Here is a 16,233-nt window from a genome sequence, read left to right as displayed (position 1 = left end):
GATGGCCTAATCCACGCGCTCGCCATCGACCCTCCTGACTTCGTTCACCTTGTCCACGATGGGTGCGGCGATGGCCCTGAGCTCCTCAAGATCAGCGCCCTCCGGCAGCTTCTTGGTGACGCGGGAGAGGTCGAGGTCTGGATTGCGGAAGAGGATCTTCACCAGCACCTTCTCCAAGACCTTGGCGCAGATTGCGCGCGACTCGTCCGCCAGCTTCTTCGGGATCCTTTCCCGGAGTTGCTGGAGGGCCGTCACCACGCCCTTGAAGAAGAGAGTAAGCTTGGCGCTGGGCTGGAGGTTTTCGTTGGTGGAGTACCCGAAGCCCGCCAAGTCCAGCTCCGCTAGCTCCTCGTCAATGGCTGCAGCAATGTTGACGAGGCCCTCCGTCCAGAGCTCCACCGTGACCTTGAAGGTGTTCTGGGTCTCGGCGGCCCTCGTCAGCAGCTCTTCGTTGCCCTTGAGATCTTTCCTCAAGTCATCCTCTCGCTTCTTGGCGGCGTCCAGCGTCTCCATCAAGGTAGCCAGTTTCAGCTCCAGATCAGCGCTCGAGTCCTTGGCGGCGTTCAGCTCCTTGATCTTCTCAGCGAGCTGAACTTGCAGATCGCCATGAGTGCGTGCATCCTTCTCGCGTTCGCGCTGGAGTGCGGCAAGCTCTTCATTCTTCTTTTTCATGTCCGCCTCCAGCTATGTCGCCTTCACCTCTAACTCCTTCTTGGCGGCCTCAGCAGCCGCGGCGGCATCTTTCGCCTCCTTGAGTGCCCCGCCGAGTGATTGCTCCCGGACGGCGAGCTCCTCCTCGTGGCTGTCCAAGTTCACCTTCTTCTGTATCAGCTCACCATCCCGCTTGGACAGCTCCTCGGCGCCGAGCCTCTGCTGCTCTTCGGCTTCAGCCTTTTCCAGGATGAACGCCTTCTTCGCCTCGTCGAGCTGCGCCCTCTCCTCAGCAATGGACCAGAGGGCCTCCTGGTTGCGGCTCTTGAGCTCCTCCGCGTGTTTCTCTATGTCAACTCCCGCCTGCGCGACAAGCGCTTCCCGGGACTCAAGCTTCGCTTGCCGGGCGCGGTAGAATGACACCAGCTTCCGGAGCAACTGCTCCTCCTCGGACTCGCCGCTGCTACTGCTTGGCCTGTCAACCACTGCCAGCCCAGCAGAGGCGAGTACTTCCCCGTCAAACTCCTCCCCTTCCACCGCGCCCTGGAGCTCGACGCCCAGGGAAGCTTGATGTACACGCCCTCGCCGGCCTTCAAGTACGCGCCTGGCTGGGGCTCCTCGGAGCCCGGCGCTGCATCAGCGGCGGAGGGGTCGGCGGACGGTGCAGCGCCTTGCGCTCCTGTGCCCTCCGGGTCGTCAGTACGATCGCCGGACCCCTCACCGGCTCCTGCGCCAGCAGCCTTGGCGGCCTCCTCGTCGGCAGGCTCATCAGTGCCGGCCTCTTCCTCGCCAGCGGCGGCATCTTCGGTGTTGCCGCGTGCGCCTTCCTCACCGGTGGCCTCGGTCTCCATCGGGTTTGCGAGAGGGGGATCTGAAGATAGGAAGAGGAAGGAAAAGTCAAGCAAATATCCAAAAAAGAAGAAAGAAGATCAGAAGAAGAACCCAAGGGAAGATTTCCGACAAGGAAGGTTACCTGTGCTGGGCTCTGTGACCAAGGGCTCGCCGGTTCCGTCCCTTGCCGGGGACCTCTCCCTTGCCGGGGAGCGCCCCCTTGCCGGGGAATCACCCCTTGGCGGCATAGTTGAAGCAGACAGCACCTCTGGGGCGGTTTCTGATTGCCCCTGATGGGCCTGCTCTGCTCCTACATGAATGCATCAGCAATCAAGATGTCAGTAAAAGAAGAAGCACCCGTGCGCGCCGCACAACAGGAAGTGAATCAAACACTTATGCTGGGGGCTGTGCTGGGGGCTGCTGCGAGGAGAAGGAACCGGGTCTGTCAAGGTGGTCTCGGACGTATCTTCTGCCGTCACAGCAGGATCGTCCTCGATGACAACCACGGGGACCTTGGCCCTCTTCGCCGCTCTCTCCGCCAAAGTGCTGAAATAGAACAGGAATTCAGAGAGAAGCAAATTAGATACAAGACAAACAACAACAAGGATCAAAGAAAATCAAGGACAGTGAGAAGAAAATCTTACTCCTCCTCCTCCTCCTCTTCGTCATCATCGGAGCTCAGCGCGGAGAGGTCGAAGTCTGGTACCCTCTCTGCGCGGTGTGGCGGAGGAGTAGGCTCCCTTCGGCGTTTGCCGGGAGCTGCGGCAGGATCAGGCGTGGCGGCCCGGGAAGACCCCGCCTCAGTTGCCGGCACAGCCTGGGACCCTCCCGCGGCAACGGTACTTGACGCGGTGGAGCGTGTCCCACGGCGCCGCGGCTGCTGGTCGGCCTGCTCCTCTGCCGTATCTCCAACTCGACGGAGGCGCCTTCTCGGTTGGAATTGGGGCCGCGCTGGGGGCTCCACCTGCGGCAAGCTGCTCGAAGACGGCTGGCCGCTCGCGCCCTCGGCGGGCTCGCTCGCTTCGACCTCGGGCTCCCCCTCGCCAGCGACTTCTCCGGCGAGGTCTTCTCGGTCAGCAAGACTTGCCGCCTCGGCCGCCTCCGCCTCCTCCAACATGAAGCCAAACTCGCCCGCGGCAGCGGCTGCCGCCGCCTCTTCGGCCCTGGTGGCGATGTACAGCATCTCGTTGTCGGTGGTGGCGCGGGTGAGGAGCCTCTGCTTGTCGGAGTTGACTGCTACCTCCGTCAAATTATCGAAGAATTGCTGCACGACCTTGATGGTGGGCTCTACCCAAGTTGCACTTATCCCGTGCGAGTCACACTCTGGCATCATTACGCATATGCGATCGCGCTCGGAGTTGTTGCACAAGGGGACGACGCCCTGCGGCAACCTGAACCATTCTGGATGGTTGGCGTCATGCTTGAACAGCTCCCTCAGCATCCCGTCAAGCTCCAGAACGGTGAAGTTGAAGTTGAGGCCTGGACACAGCCTCATGATATCCGCCGGGCCGCCAAACAGCCAGGCGGGCCTCCCCCTCTTTTGCAGAGGGCGATGCGACGGCGAAGGAAATCCGCGCCAACCGCCCCTGCTGTGAGCCCGGCATGCCTGAGCCGGAGGATTCGGGTGGTGGCAATCTTCAGCTTGGCGTCGTCCGGCGACAGAGCGCTCCAGTCGCCGCCACGCACCACCCGGGTCTGGCGCAGTTTGGTGAATGGCTGCGGATTAGCATCACAGATCCAGCACCACTCCGCCCTGCACTCGTCCCACTTGCTGCGGAGCTCGCCCGTCAAGTACACCTCCTTCATGCCAATCCGGGAGGTCCAGGCGATTCCGCCAGCCAGTGTCTCCCCTTTCTCGGCCCGGGGGGAGAAATAATGACGAAAAAGAGTGACATTGGGGAGGATGCCAACAAAGTTCTCGCAGAGGTGTGCGAAAACCGCCATTGTCAGAACGGCGTTGGGGGTGAAATCAAGAAGATGAAACCTGTAGGTGTTCATGATGTCGCAGAGAAAATCGGAAAAAGGCGGGCAGAGCCCTCAATAGAAGAACACAGGAAAGAAGTAGTAACCTCTGGGGCACTTTTTCGATTTGGAAGCCTCAGCGGAAAGCGCCTGCGTGCGCGGATGCGCCCGCGTCTCCGTCGACCAGAAGAGGTAGAACTCCTCCCGCAGCGCCTTCGGGGTGAGCTCAGGAAGGAAAAGCACTCGCTTCTTACGCAGCGCCTCAAGCTGCAGCGCCTCGGCCGACTTCGCAGCCTTCGCAGCCTTCCCGGTCTTCGGAGCCATGGCGGAAGCGGTGGGGGAAGGCGAGGGCGACGGCGGCGACGGCGGCGACGGGCGGCGGAGCGCTGCTCTCTTTCGGCTTGGGAAGCGGAGGGGAGCGGCGGAGCTTTCGGAGGAAGGAACTACAAGTGGCGAAGGTGGGGGAACGACCCTGTTTCCTCTGCTTATAAATGGGGGATGCGAACGTTACGCATTTCTTGGAATTAAGTATTACCCACGTCCTCTCCCACGACGCCGCGATTGACGCGTGCCGTTGCGGGGGAGCGCGGTGGATACGGAGTGGATTTAATGTGAACCCAGGCCGCGTGTGCCCGTGCCTATTTTGGGCCTGGCCCAACAGCGCTCGGCACCGTGTATGGCCCAGGCCCGGGGGCTCCTGTCGGTGTACTAAAGTAGGGGTACCTTAGTACCCCAAACTTGGGCACGAACAGTCGTAGCGTCCCGCGGCAAGGCTCGCCGGGCGTCCGCCAAGATCCTCCGCTATTCCTATTTACTACCATTCAAGAACAAAGTGTTAACTAAGAAGACAAGGCCCCGGCAAGAGGAGCTTGCCGGGAAGGAGAAGGCCCCAGCAAGAGGAGCTTGTCGGGAAGGACAAAGGCCCCGGAAAGAGGAGCTTGCCGGGAAGGCCAACTAAGGCAATTCAAGAATCTTGCCGCAACGCCCCGCGCGTCCCGGCAAGGCCCGGCGAGCGGCAAGCTTGCTGGTGCGACAAGATAAGGGCCGCGGCAAGGCGCTTGCCGCGGCAAGGCTGCCACTCTGCGCCCACGCTCCAGCACATCCGACGACGTATCGCCACAAGATCGCTCCTGGTGCACGTGGCGGGTAGCTGTGCAGCATGGCGGTGCGAGGTGGCAAGCGAAGCTGACAAGGAGGCCATCGTGGCGATCGGTGGCGCCCCTAACGGTCGTTTCCTTGCACTATTGGGGCGACCGGACGGGCATTAAATGCCCTTGTCCCCTGCCGTCAGAGTTAGGTAGGGGACACTGTTGGTAGCAGTTGTACCAACCCGCGTTTTTACCTTTCTACCCCTCTTTCTACGCTGCCACCTGTCGGTGACCCCTTTAGACTATAAAAAGGAGGCCCATGCGCACGTAGAAGGGGTTCGGAGTTTTGGTTCCGCAGCTTTGGGTTCGGCTCATTTCGACACCTCAACCCACATACGCTCTCGAGCAAGAAGAGAATACAAACACAAAGCAGCAGTAGGAGTTTTATCTCTCCGGAGAGCTCCGAAGCTGGGTAAAATCCCCCGCATGCTCTCGCCTCGATCCGCTCTGCGTGCGCCCTCCACTCCCTTGCCGGACAAGAAGGGGCCCCCTACCCCATAGGTGCTCGTTCCCCACGACAAGGAGTATCGTACACCCGAAATGTATTATAAAACTGTCCTGAACGGGGCCTGCGATATTGCGGATGAATGCCCTAGAGATGTAATTTTTGAGTAAACTCGCTATGAATTATCCTGTGCGCTGAAACTTTGTTCATGTGCGCTTTAAGCAACGCTTGTTTAATTTAAAATATTACCTTCTGTGCGACCGTTTAAAAAATCTGAGAGATGGCAAGTTGTTGGCTTCAGCCCCCAAGCCGCAAGTGCTGGGGTGTTCGGGATAACTTGAGCACTCTTGTTCCCACTTTTGGTTCCATCTAGGGAGGCGCTCAACACAACGAACAAGGCGACCGGACTTATAATGCTTGAACACTCTCACTTAGCCATAGAATTCTATAATTTTAAATTTCGGTGAAGCCCCTAGTATTCGGAAGACCGAATTCGGGGCGCTATCCACGCCTTCGTCGGACATTATCCGGAACTTCGCTCGAAGCGGCGTGGGTCTTTTAGGACCCGAAAAAAACCTCTCGAACAGCGACCAGTCTCTCGCCTTATCATGCCGGTCAGTTTTAGCTTTCTCCACTGAGGCGCTCGCCCGGCTCAACCGGGGCGCAATCGCAGTGGTTCTCCCAGTGCCACCTTAGCCGACGGAACGGAACATAAGGCGCCAAAACGTAGGAGCCGGGCAAACCCAACTATTGACCCAAGACATGATTCGGAGCCGATTCATATAATGCTATAAGTCCGCGGTGCCGTACTTGTGAAAGTGTTCGGACTTATCACACCATAATGTGGGGAACATGAGCCCCTGGTGTATTAGGCCGTATCAAAATATACGGGTGCAAGATGTCATGTAATGAACATATATATGTAATAAAAAGCAAAAAGATGCTGCATCATTTATTAAAGGAAATCTGCTATGAGTGCGGACTGATACAAATAGTGCGGTAAGCAAGGGTTTTGGACTAGTTGAACATGTCCCCCTCCAGGGATGGGCTGCGGACTTGGTGTATATAATCAAGTTTAATGCTCGTAATAGAGACCACCTGAGTGTTCGTCGCCGCATTTTTTACTCCCCGGCTGTTGCATCATGAGTTCGGCGGGTCCACCGCCGGACAGGGCCTCTGGCTAACGGAGTCTTGTGTACATAAAGAAGGAAAATAATAATAAGAAAGAGTGGCACACTTGCGAGCCCCTGGTGTGGTCGAGCCGCACTCTGGGTCCATTGTGGTCTTGCCCCTTCCCCTGCGCCCATGGTATCTCCAAAGTGTAATGATGTACGCGGAGGGTTGTTCTTGCAATCATGCGAGAGCGGAGGTTAGGGCCGCATTGCTACGCGTGCTCGGATCGTGCCAGGTGGTCTTGGTTGGTGTTGTTTCAGGCGCGTTTGGCTGTATCCGGCCGTTTAACGGCCGGACTCGAAAATTGCCTTAAGAGGCTGCTCTGTACTTCTGCCGCGAGAGCCGCTGTGTGCTCCTCCATTCGGAGGGAGCGTTCCGTATTTCCGTTGACCGTGATGACTCCACGAGGGCCTGGCATCTTGAGCTTGAGGTATGCATAATGCGGCACCGCGTTGAATTTTGCAAACGCGGTTCGTCCGAGCAGAGCGTGATAGCCGCTGCGGAATGGGACTATGTCGAAGATTAATTCCTCGCTCCGGAAATTATTCGGGGATCCGAAGACCACTTCCAGTGTGACTGAGCCTGTACAATTGGCCTCCACACCTGGTATGATGCCTTTAAAGGTTGTCTTTGTAGGTTTAATCCTTGAGGGGTCTATGCCCATCTTGCGCACTGTATCCTGATAAAGCAGGTTCAGGCTACTACCGCCGTCCATCAGGACTCTCGTGAGATGAAATCCATCGACGATTGGGTCTAAAACCAATGTGGCGAATCCGCCATGGCGGATGCTGGTCGGATGGTCTCTTCGATCGAAAGTGATCGGACAAGAGGACCATGGATTGAACTTCGGGGCGACTGGCTCCATCGCGTATACGTCCCGTAGTGCATGCTTCCGCTCCCTCCTGGGTATATGGGTTGCGTAGATCATGTTCACCGTCCGCACTTGTGGGGGGAAACCCTTCTGTCCTCTATTGTTCAGCGGTCGGTTCTCTTCCTCGTCATTGCTGTTTAGCCCCTTGTCGTTGTTTTCGGCAATTAACTTGCCTGCCTGCTTGAACACCCAGCAATCTCTGCTGGTGTGATTAGCTGGCTTTTCAGGGGTGCCATGTATCTGGCATAAGCGGTCGAGTATTCGGTCCAAATTGGACGGACCCGGAGTGGTTCTTTTGAATGGCTTCTTCCGCTGACCGGGTTTAGAGCCTCGGAATCCGACGTTGACTGTCGTATCCTCCTTGTCGTCGCCGTTAATGCGGCATTTATTTTTGCTTCGATGCGACCTGCCATTGTGGTCCTTAGTATCCGGACTGCCAGAATTTTTACTGAGGTTGTTGCTGCGAGCTAGCCAGCTATCCTCTCCCGCGCAAAAGCGGGTCATTAATGATGTGAGGGCTGCCATTGATTTCGGCTTTTCCTGTCCCAGGTGCCGGGCTAGCCACTCGTCGCGGATGTTATGTTTGAAGGCTGCGAGGGCCTCTGCATCCGGATAGTCGACGATTTGGTTTTTCTTTGTCAAGAACCGTGTCCAGAATTGTCTGGCCGATTCGTCTGGCTGCTGAATTATGTGGCTTAGGTCATCGGCGTCTGGTGGCCGCACATACGTGCCCTGGAAGTTGTCGAGTAATGCGGCTTCCAGGTCTTCCCAACACCCAATTGACTCTGCGGGCAAGCTGTTAAGCCAATGCCGAGCTGGTCCTTTAAGCTTGAGTGGGAGATACTTGATGGCATGGAGATCGTCGCCGCGGGCCATATGGATGTGAAGAAGATAATCTTTGATCCAAACCGCGGTGTCTGTTGTTCCATCGTAGGATTCAATGTTTACGGGTTTAAACCCTTCAGGGATTTGATAATCCATTACTTCGTCAGTGAAGCATAGCGGGTGTGCGGCGTCTCTATATTGGGCAATATCACGAAGTAGCTCGACAGAGCGTTGTCTGCTGTGTTCGTCCCGGCCAGGGTTATTGTATCCGGCTCAACGATATTCGTCATGGGTCGTGGGGCGCCCACGTGATCCGTAGATGGATCTGGATTGCCTTGCTTTATCCTCCAATACATCTCGCAAGTCTGGCGCGTTCCCTCTTGGCTTCGTACTTTTGGAGCGATGCCGGGGTGCGGTCTTGGTCGGTCGGCCGTATCGTGCGCTGGTGATGAAGGTATGTATGCTTCTTCCTCTAATCGGGGGAGCAACTTGCATCTTGGGTAGCTTTTGGAGGGGCGTTCGAGTTTATACTCTTCGGCCGCGAGGACCTCGGTCCATCGATCGGCCAGCAGGTCCTGATCAGCTTGAAGCTGCTGCTGCTTTTTCTTTAGGCTATTTGCCATGGCGATAAGCCTGCGTTTGAAACGCTCTTGTTCGACGGGATCCTCGGGCATGACGAATTCGTCGTCGTTGAGGCTTGCCTCGTCTTCGGAGGGAGGTATATAGTTATAGTCCTCGGCCTCTTCGTCTGCCGCCCTCTCATGAGGGCTTGCTTCTGCATCCTCCTGCGCTGAGTCTTGCTGGAGGGGATTATCTTCGGCACTCTCTGGGGTGTTATTATCTCCTGTGCCGGAATCTCCATTCTTGCTGTGGCGGGATTTAGAACGGCGCCGCTGACGCCGGCGCTTGGGCTGTTTCTTTAGAGAATCTGCCTCCGCTGCTTCTTCGCCGTCCCCATCTTTTGGGGTATCCACCATGTATATGTCGTATGACGAGGTGGTCTTCTAGTGCCCTGTAGGCGCTGGTTCCTGTTCGTCTCCGGCATCGTCGTCCATAGCGTCGATGTCTTCGGAGTCGTAGTCTAGCATGTCAGTTAGATCGTCGACAGTGGCTACAAAGTGGGTGGTGTGTGGGCTCTGAATTTCTTCGTCGTCCGTATCCCAACCATCCTGGCCATAATCCGGCCAGGACTCTCCGGATAGCGAGAGATGCTTTAGCGAATTTAGGATGTCGCCAAAGGGCGAGTGTTGGAAGATGTCCGCAACGGTGAATTCCATAACCGGTGCCCAATCAGATTCGATTGGCAGGGGCGTGGGAGGTCCGGAGTCTGGCAAGGAGTCCGGCACCTCGGAGTCACGAGCTTCGCGAGGGGTAAGGTTAGTTTTCGGCTCCATCACCATAGAAGTTGCAGCCCCCGAGGCGGTGTCCATCCACCGGTCCTCGATCTGGGCGATCGGCTCCGGACTAAGGACCGGAGCGGGTTCTTGTGCGGCCACCAAGGCACTGTTCGGTGGCAGAGCTAGATCATGCCCATCGTAACAGTGCGGCACGCTTGGCTGTGGCTCGAGCCCGTCGAAGATCAAGTCCCCGCGGACGTTGGCCGTGAAGTTTAGGCTTCCGAATCTGACCTGATGGCCAGGGGCGTAGCTTTTGATCTGCTCCAGATGGCCAAGTGAATTAGCCCGCAGTGCGAAGCCGCTGAATACGAAGATCTGTCCGGGGAGAAAAGTCTCATCCCGGACAGCGTCGTTGATTGAAGATGCCATCGAGCCTATCGGTGACGACACAGAGGAACTCTCAATGAAAGCACCAATGTCGGTGTCAAAACCGGCGGATCTCGGGTAGGGGGTCCTGAACTGTGCGTCTAGGCGGATGGTAACAGGAGACAAGGGACACGATGTTTTACCCAGGTTCGGGCCCTCTTGATGGAGGTAAAACCCTACGTCCTGCTTGATTAATATTGATGATATGGGTAGTACAAGAGTGGATCTACCACGAGATCAAGGAGGCCAAACCCTAAAGCTAGCCTATGGTATGATTGTTGTAATGTATGTTGTGTCCTACGGACTAAAGCCCTCCAGTTTATATAGACACCGGAGGAGGCTAGGGTTACAGAGAGTCGGTTACAATGGTAGGAGATCTACATATCCGTATTGCCAAGCTTGCCTTCCACGCCAAGGAAAGTCCCATCCGGACATGGGACGGAGTCTTCAATCTTGTATCTTCGTGGTCTTGGAGTCCGGCGGACGATGATAGTCCGGCTTTCCGGACACCCCCTAGTCCAGGACTCCCTCACACCCCCTCTAGGGTTCCCACCCCTAGGGGGGCGGCAGCTCTAGATGGGATGGAGGGAGGCGGCCAAGAGGGGGACAGAGGGGGTGCGCCCTAGGGTGGGCCTTAGGCCCATCTGCGCCTAGGGTTTCCCCTCTCTCCTCTTTGACGCGCCTTGGGCCATTGTGGGAGGTGCACCAGCCCACCCAGGGGCTGGTCCCTTCCCACTCTTGGCCCATGCAAGCCTCCGGGGCTGGTGGCCCCTCCCGGTGGACCCCCGTAACCCTTCTGATGGTCCTGGTACATTACCGGTGACACCCGCAATACTTCCGGTGACCAAAACCTCACTTCCTATATATTATTCTTTATCTACGGACCATTCCGGAACTCCTCGTGACGTCTAGGATCTCATCCGGGACTCCGAACAACATTCGGTAACCACATACAAAACTTCCCTATAACCCTAGCGTCATCGAACCTTAAGTGTGTAGACCCTACGGGTTCGGGAATCATGCAGACATGACCGAGAAAACTCTCTGGCCAATAACCAACAACGGGATCTGGATGACCATGTTGGCTCCCACATGTTCCATGATGATCTCATCGGATGAACCACGATGTCAAGGATTCAAGCAATCCCGTATACAATTCCCTTTGTCAATCGGTACGTTTCTTGCCCGAGATTCGATCGTCGGTATCCCAATACCTCGTTCAATCTCGTTACCGGCAAGTCACTTTACTCATTCCGTAATGCATGATCCCATGACTAACTACTTAGTCACATTGAGCCCATTATGATGATGCATTACCGAGTGGGCCCAGAGATACCTCTCCGTCACACGGAGTGACAAATCCCAGTCTCGATTCGTGCCAACCCAACAGACACTTTCGGAGATACCCGTAGTGCACCTTTATAGCCACCCAGTTATGTTGTGACGTTTGGCACACCCAAAGCATTCCTACGGTATCCGGGAGTTGCACAATCTCATGGTCTAAGGAAATGATACTTGACATTAGAAAAGCTTTTAGCAAACAAACTACACGATCTTGTGCTATGCTTAGGATTGGGTCTTGTCCATCACATCATTCTCCTAATGATGTGATCCCCTTATCAATGACATCCAATGTCCATGGTCAGGAAACCACAACCATCTATTGATCAACGAGCTAGTCAACTAGAGGCTCACTAGGGACATGTTGTGGTCTATGTATTCACACATGTATTACGGTTTCCAGTTAATACAATTATAGCATGAACAATAGACAATTATCATGAACAAGGAAATATAATAATAACCATTTTATTATTGCCTCTAGGGCATATTTCCAATAGTCCCCCACTTGCACTAGAGTCAATAATCTAGTTCACATCACTATGTGATTGTAATGAATCCAACACCCATTGGGTTTGATCATATCTCGCTTGTGAGAGAGGTTATTAGTCAACGGGTCTTAATCTTTCATATCCGTGTGTGCTTTACAAATCTTTATGTCATCTCCTACATGCAGCTACCACACGCTATTTGAAACTATTCCAAATAACAGCTCTACTATACGAATCCGGTCTACTGCTCAGAGTCATCCAGATTAGTGTCAAAGTTTGCATCGGCGTAACTCTTTACGACAAACTCTTTTACCACCTCCATAATCGAGAAAATTCCTTAGTCCACTAGTTACTAAGGATAACCTTGACCGCTGTCTTGTGATCCATTCCTGGATCACACTTGTACTCCTTGACTGACTCATGGCAAGGCACACTTTAGGTGCGGTACACAGCATAGCATACTGTGGAGCCTACGTCTAAAGCATAGGGGACGACATTCGTCCTTTCTCTCTCTTCTGCCGTGGTCAGGTCTTGAGTCTTACTCAATACTCACACCTTATAACATAGCCCAGAACTCCTTTGCCGATCTATTTTGAACTCCTTCAAAATCTTGTCACCGTGCGTATTCGTTTGAAAGTACTATCAAGCGATTTTGATCTATCCTTGTAGATCTTGATGCTCAATGTTCAAGTAGCTTAATCCAGGTTTTCCATTGAAAAACACTTTTCAAATAACCCTATATGCTTTCCAGAAATTCTACATCATTTTCGATCAACAATATGTCAACAACATATACTTATCAGAAATGCTATAGTGCTCCCACTCACTTCTTTGGAAATACAAGTTTCTCATAAACTTTGTATAAACCCAAAATCTTTGATCATCTCATCAAAGTGTATATTCCAACTCCGAGATGCTTACTCCAGTCCTTATAAGGATTGCTGGAGCTTTGCATACTTGTTAGCATCTTTCAGGATTGACAAAACCTTCTAGTTGTATCACATACAACCTTTCCTCAAGAAAATCGTCGAGGAAACAATGTTTTTTTGACATCCTATCTGCAAGATTTCATAAATAATGCAGTAACTGCAAATATAATTCCAACAAACTCTTAGCATCGCTACGAGTGAGAAAGTCTCATCATAGTCAACTCCTTGAACTTGTCGCAAAACATCTTAATGACAAGTCGAGCTTTCTTAATGGTGACACTTACCATCATTACCCGTCTTCCCTTTTAAAATCCATCTGTACCCAACAGCCTTACGACCATCAAGTAGTTCTTCCAAAGTCTATACTTTGTTTCCATACATGGATCCTCTCGGATTTTATGGCCTTGAGCCATTTGTCGGAATCCGGGCCCACCATCGCTTCTCTATATCTCATAGGTTCATTGTTGTCTAGCAACATGACTTCCAAGACAGGATTACTGTACCACTATGAAGTAGTACGCATCCTTGTCAACCTACGAGGTTTGGTAGTGACTTGATCCGAAGTTTCATGATTACTATCATCATCTTCCACTTCAATTGGTGTAGGCGCCACATGAACAACTTCATGTGCCCTGCTGTGCACTAGTTGAAGTGATGGTTCAATAACCTCATCAAGTCTCCACCATCCTCCCACTCAATTCTTTCGAGAGAAACTTTTCCTCGAGAAAGGACCCGTTTATAGAAACAATCACTTTTGCTTCCGGATCTGAAATAGGAGGTATACCCAACTGTTTTGGGTGTCCTATGAAGATGCATCTGTCCGCTTTGGGTTCAAGCTTATCAGGCTAAAACTTTTCCACATAGGCTTCGCAGCCCCAAACTTTTAAGAAATGACAGCTTAGGTTTCTCTAAACCATAGTTCATACACTGTCATCTCAACGGAATTACGTGGTGCCCTATTTGAAGTGAATGCGGTTGTCTCTAATGCCTAACCCATAAACGATAGTGGTAATTCGATAAGAGACATCATGGCATGCACCATATCCAATATGGTGCAGCTATGATGTTCAGACACACCATCACACCATGGTGTTCCAGGCGGTATTAGTTATGAAACAATTTCCACAAGGTCTTAATTGTGTACCAAACTCGTAACTCAGATATTCATCTCTATGATCATATCATAGACATTTCATCCTCTTGCCACGATGATCTTCAACTTCACTCTGAAATTGCTTGAACCTTTCAATAATTCAGACTCATGTTTCATCAAGTAAATATACTCAGAATCTACTCAAATCATCTGTGAAGTAAGAGCATAACGATATTTGCTGCGTGCCTCAGCACTTATTGGATTGCACACATCAAATGTATTACTTCCAACAAATTGCTCTCTTGTTTCATCTCACTGAAAACGAGGCCTTTCAGTCATCTTTCCCATGTGGTATGATTTGCATGTCTCAAGTGATTGAAAATCAAGTGAGTCCAAACAATCCATCTATACGGAGTTTCTTCATGCATACATACCAATAGACATGGTTCGCATGTCTCAATCTTTTCAAAAACCGAGTGAGTCCAAAGATCCATCAACATGGAGCTTCTTCATGCGTTTTATACCAATATGACTCAAGTGGCAGTGCCACAAGTATGTGGTACTATCATTACTATCTTATATCTTTTGGCATGAACATGTGTATCACTACGATCGAGATTCAATAAACCATTCATTTTAGGTGCAAGACCGTTGAAGGTATTATTCAAATAAACAGAGTAACCATTATTCTCCTTAAATGAATAACCGTATTGCGATAAACATAATCCAATCATGTCTATGCTCAATGCAAAAACCCCAATCTCGATGGTAGAGGGAGCATGCGATGCTTGATCACATCAACCTTGGAAACACTTCCGACACATATCGGCATCTCACCTTTAGCTAGTCTCCGTTTATTCCGTAGCTCTTTTATTTCGAGTTACTAACACTTAGCAACCGAACCGGTATCTTAATACCCTGGTGCTACTGGGAGTATTAGTAAAGTACACATTTAATATAATGTATATCCAATATACTTCTGTCAACCTTGCCAGCCTTCTCATCTACCATGTATCTAGGGTAGTTCTGCTTCAGTGACCGTTCCCTCATTACAGAAGCACTTAGTCTCGGGTTTGGGTTCAACCCTAGGTTTCTTCACTAGAGCAGCAACTAATTTGCTGTCTCATGAAGTATCCCTTCTTGCCCTTGCCCTTCTTGAAACTAGTGGTTTTTACTAACCATCAACAATTGATGCTCCTACTCGATTTCTACTTTCACGGTGTCAAACATCGCGAATTGCTCAAGGATCATCATGTCTATCCCTGATATGTTATAGTTCATCATGAAGCTCTAATAGTTTGGTGGCACTGACTATGGAGAACCATCACTATCTCATCTGGAAGATTAACTCCCACTTGATTCAAGTGATTGTAGTAATCAGACAATCTGAGCACATGCTCAATGATTGAGCTTTTCTCCCTTAGTTTGCAGGTTTAAGAAACTCGTCAGAGGTCTCATACCTCTTGACATGGGCACGAGCCTGAAATCCCAATTTCAGCCCTTTGAACATCTCGTATGTTCTGCGATGTTTCAAAATCGTCTTCGACGCCTCAATTCTAAACCATTTAACATTACTGAACTATCACGTAGTCATCAAAACGTGTATGTCAGATGTTCGCAACATCCACAGACGATGTTCGAGGTTTAGCACACCGAGCGGTGCATTAAGGACATAAGCCTTCTGCGTAGCAATGAGGACAATCCTCAGTTTACGGACCTAGTCCGCATAATTGCTACTATCAACTTTCAACTAAATTTTCTCTAGGAACATACCTAAAACAGTAGAACTAAAGCGCAAGTTACGACATAATTTGCAAAGACCTTTTGACTATGTTCATGATAATTAAGTTCATCTAATTTAATGAACTCCCACTCAGATGGACATCCCTCTAGTCATCTAAGTGATACATGATCCAAGTCAACTAGGCCGTGTCCGATCATCACGTGAGACGGACTAGTCATCATCGGTGAACATCTTCATGTTGATCGTATCTGCTATACGACTCATGTTCGACCTTTCGGTCTCTTGTGTTCCGAGGCCATGTCTGTACATGCTAGGCTCGTCAAGTCAACCTAAGTGTTTTGCTTGTGTAAATCTGGCTTACACCCGTTGTATTCGAACGTTAGAATCTATCACACCCGATCATCACGTGGTGCTTTGAAACAACGAACCTTCGCAATGGTGCAAAGTTAGGGGGAACACTTTCTTGAAATTTTAGTGAGGAATCATCTTATTTATGCTACCGTCGTTCTAAGCAAATAAGATGTAAGAACATGATAAACATCTCATGCAATCAAATAGTGACATGATATGACCAATATCATTTTGCTCCTTTTTATCTCCATCTTTGGGGCGCCATGGTCATCATCGTCACCGGCATGAAACCATGATCTCCATCATCATGATCTCCATCATCGTGTCTTCATGAAGTTTTCTCGCCAACTATTACTTCTACTACTATGGCTAACGGTTTAGCAATAAAGTAAAGTAATTACATGGCATTATTCGATGACACGCAAGTCATACAATAAATTAAGACAACTCCTATGGCTCCTGCCGGTTAACATGATCAATCTAATACATCACATATATATCATTCATCACATCCTTTTGACCATATCACATCGGCACATGCTGCAAAAACAAGTTAGACGTCCTCTAATTGTTGTTGCAAGTTTTTTATGTGGCTGCTATAGGTTTCTAGCAAGA

The sequence above is a fragment of the Triticum dicoccoides genome, chromosome 7B (genome assembly GCF_002162155.2).
Source record: "Triticum dicoccoides isolate Atlit2015 ecotype Zavitan chromosome 7B, WEW_v2.0, whole genome shotgun sequence".
Lineage (NCBI taxonomy): Eukaryota > Viridiplantae > Streptophyta > Magnoliopsida > Poales > Poaceae > Triticum > Triticum dicoccoides.
This window is presented reverse-complemented; position numbering follows the sequence as displayed.